We start from the raw sequence: 4,430 nt of genomic DNA on the forward strand, positions 1-4,430 counted from the left end.
GACAATGAACTGGCTGTACCTATATGCCCATCAACCTTCCCCTCCCAGGATTTTCCTGTAGAAGCTTCACTTGCTCCATTGCAGCTGAAGACTCTTCTGGTACCTTGGGAATGAATAGCTTACCAAGTACACTCATTCATTCAACAAGTATTCATTGAGCACCTTTTATGTATTAGGCACTGTGCTGGAAGCTGAGGATGGAAGAGTGAACAAACAGATACAAGTCACCTCCCTGATGGGACTTATACTCGTGAACATCAGTGTTTCTGCCTAGGTCTCTATAAAGTACAACACTGAATTACCAGGCTATTGAAGTGTTGGGGGTGGAAGTACAGAAGAAATGACATTTGAAGTGAAAGGAGAGGGATCTTCTGCTCAATTCTTGCTCATCTCAACTTCTGCCCCAAGAGGTGGGATCTTTTCCCTTGTACTTTTCACCCTGCTTGGGTCTTGCCCCTACATGGATTACTCCTCCTGGAACCATCCCATATCCTCTGACCGCATGTATTGCTGCTGCCTAGAGGCACTTACTCCCATCTTGCTGGACACTGTAGTTACTGATGCTGCTTTAAGTCATATCAGGCTTTTCCAGGCCTTTTGGACAACGGTTAATGATTTTCACTTCCCAAGCCTTGCCTGCCTTTTTGTTTTCTTTCTGCACAACAGTCTTGATATGACTCTTAGTGGAATTCCTCCGCGTTTTGACAGATAGAGTCCCAGAAGCCTCCTGCCTTTACTTCTCCCACATAAGACATCCTGTGTCACCAGTAGGAAGGTGTGTGCCTTATCTCTTAAAAGTAGATATGAGCAGATGCTTCCAGTGGAATTCTCTCAGACCTTTCCCCACCAGCCTCCTGTGCTAGTTCTTTCCTGCTAACTCATTTACTTTAGGTATTTTTTTCTCTTGAATCATGGCCAGCTCTCTTATGCACCCTCATTTGACTCCAATAACCCCATCTCAACAGTCAGCAAAGCATTTTGGTTAGGAAGTGTTCGCTTGCAAATAATGGAATATTCAACTCAAATTGGCTGAAGCTGAAAAGGGGAATCTATTTGCTTTGTACCTAAATGGATTGGGTAAAGCTTGAATTAGAATTCAAATGAAGTGACCAGAACCTGGCTTCTCTCCCCATTCCTTGACATTGGCCCTGTTGTTAAGCAGGCTGTCTTCTTGCTTCTAAAGATTGTTATGAACATCTCCCCTGGCAGTTTCCTCATTCAGATCCTGGAGGAAGAGAAACTTTTCCCTGAGGACTCAACCAAAAATTGTGTCTTACTGGCTCTGATTGGCCTCATTTTGATCATGTGCTGTCTTGGTTAGTGGAAGCTGTATATAACAAAGTACCATAGACTGAGTGACTTATAAGCAACAGAAACCTCTCATAGTTCTGGATGCCAGCATGATTGGGTTTTGATGAAGGTCTTCTCCCAGGTAGTATCCTCACATGGTGGAAAGAGGGTAAGTTAACTCTCTAGCCTCTTTTATAAGGCACCAATCCCATTCATGAGGGTTCCACCCTCATGACCTAATTACCTCCCAGAGGCCCTACTTCCTAATACCATCACATGGGGATTAGATGTCAACATATGAATTTTGGAGGGGCACTAACATTCCATCAATAACATGTGCCTTCCTTCAACCAATCGCTATGGCCAGGGTGGAGAAGATACACAGAATTGTTTAGGCCCGTCAGGACTCAATTCCTCTTGCTCATCTCAGCTAAACTCTTGCCTAGAAAATTCAGGATGATGTTAAGAAAGGCAAAATGAGAACAGATCCTGGGCAACGACATATGTTCTCTACTGCAACTCAACCATTGCCTCAAAATTCTGCCCTTCCATCCGGAAATGACATGGCATTCAATATGATTTCTCTGACAGAAGGTTTGAGCATGACTTTAGTTTCCATCTTGTAATATCTTCTAATTATCACCCCCACCATCCCCTGTTTTTGCTCTTTGGGAGTATGGCCTCAGAGATGTGCTATCTGACCCCATACCTGGTTGTTGCAATAGCTTAGGTATTTCAAATGCAAAAGATACTACTTCTGCAACAGTAATGTGGTAATCATTGTGAAAACTCTACAGGTGAGTAGTGATAGGTACATTGAAAGTAAATAAAACAGTCCAAGTTTGTCAAGCCTTAAAAAACATCCTTATTGATTTCCTTGGCTTGAAATCTGTGGCGTTTATCATCATTTATATCCTTTAGCTTTTAGTTGTATTTCTTTTTTTTTTTTTTTTAACGTTTATTTATTTTTGAGACAGAGCGAGACAGAGCATGAATGGGGGAGAGTCAGAGAGAGAGGGCGACACAGAATCCGAAACAGGCTCCAGGCTCTGAGCGGTCAGCACAGAGCCCGACGCGGGGCTCGAACTCACGGACTGTGAGATCATGACCTGAGCTGAAGTCGGACGCTTAACCGACTGAGCCACCCAGGCGCCCCTTAGTTGTATTTCTATAGAAGGTTTCTTGAAATAATTGGACTTACCAAGAAACACTGGTAGTGATCTAATCCAAGACTCTGGTTTTTCTTGCTAGAAAACAGGCCCAAGTAGGTTCTTTGACCTGCCCAAGGTCACAGTGCAATACCCAGAGCTCAGGGTCCTGGTTCTCAGTCCACTGCTGTCATTATCTTTGTGAATGTAGAGGTGGTGGGGAGTGTCCACCAAGTGGCAGTAGATGCCAGGACTGCGTTGTGAGCCCCAGGTGCTGCATATGTCCTGGCATTCTCCCTGGAGTTGTTAAGGTTTCCATTACAGATTTGTAGCCATTCTGTCTTTTGAAGGAAAAATATAATTTTATTATAAAAACTGATGAAGTTAGGGGCACCTGGGCGGCTCAGTCAGTTAAGCGTCTGACTTCAGCTCAGGTCATGATATGATGGTTTATGAATTCAAGCCTTGCATCGGGTTCAGTGCTGACAGTTCAGAACCTGGAGCCTGCTTCAGATTCTGTCTCTCTCTCTCTCTCTCTCTCTCTGCCTTTCCCTTGCTCATGCTCTCTCTCTCAAAAAAAAAAAAATTAAAAAATATTTAAAATAAAATAAAATAAAGCCAATGAAGTTAAACACCTCATTTTTCTAGCAGATTACCAAAGAAAAAACTACATGCCAGAAGTTCAATTACATATTTCCTTGCTGTTCATTAGTTGTAATTTATGAGTTAACTAATCCTAGCAATATTTCTGAATTTGACTAAAGTTTTTTGTTTTTTGCATTACCCTTAGATATCCCTGCTGAGATTTATAAGATTCTTTGGGACTTTAGGCCTGTTAGGCATCAAAAATGCTTGCAGCTACCTTTAACCAATGACAGTCCTTCATTCCATCAACAAATATTTGGTTGAGTCCTTCAAATTAGGAAGTCATTTACCTGGGTGTTCTCAGTTTGTTGAAAAATTTCTGGGAATTTGGGTTTTCTTCCTTTGAATGCCTTCATCTTCTATTTCATGTGACCATGGCTATCACAGTAATGATAATCTACATATGTGTCTGTGTGTGTGTATGTAGATATATGTATGTGTATATACACACACACACTTTTAAGGACTTCACATATATTACCTCAATTAATGTCCACAACAACCTTACTAGTAATTCATTTTGCAGTTGGAAACAGAAGTGCATGGAGGTTATATCACTTACCTAAGGTTACACATCTGATAAGTGGTAGAGTTGGGATGTGAACCTAGGCAGTCTGGCTTGAGTCCATGCTCTAAACCTCTAGAGATAGAAAATGCTCTGTACGGAGACTATATAAACTGTATAGACAATGAACTGTCTTTTGAATGTTTTTTCTCAAAGAAGAAGAGGGCAATTTTCCACTTTCTTTTAAAGAATAAAACCAACATTGCTATTTTCAGCTTACTCTGGGGAGATTGCTAAAAAATAACTAATAAACAGTTTCCAACTTCTGGTTATAGAGGTCCATGAGCTTTTCTTTTTTCTCTTCTCCTTCTCCCCTACCCCCTCTTCCTGCTTCATCTTGTGCTTGTTTCTCTTAACAGGACTATTTTAACACAGTTTTGGATTACATCTCTGTCCAGATACTGTCTTATTCTCTTGCAGAGTTGCTTTTATCTGCCTATCTAAGAAATGTTTCTTTTTCTAGTTCTTCCAGTGTTAACTCTTCAGGGCAGGCAACATGGAGTCATAGGGGCAACATTGGGCTGAGGGGACAGAAGCACTAGCTTTGCGACCTGAGCACATCTTCTCTAATTTGCTCTTTGATTTACTCATTTGATTAAAAACATGTTTAATTAGATGACCTGCATAGATCCATTCAACTGTGTACCCTAAGTCTTGGTTACACCCCCAAATACACTGAATCTTTAAAAAATTGCTTTCGTGGAGGATAATAGAAATCCTGATTATAGTGGATTAAATAAAATTTTTTTCACATGAGAGAAGCCCACAGGTGGCAGGGGTGG

The sequence above is a fragment of the Herpailurus yagouaroundi genome, unplaced genomic scaffold (assembly GCF_014898765.1).
Source record: "Herpailurus yagouaroundi ecotype Mexico unplaced genomic scaffold, PumYag 141, whole genome shotgun sequence".
Lineage (NCBI taxonomy): Eukaryota > Metazoa > Chordata > Mammalia > Carnivora > Felidae > Herpailurus > Herpailurus yagouaroundi.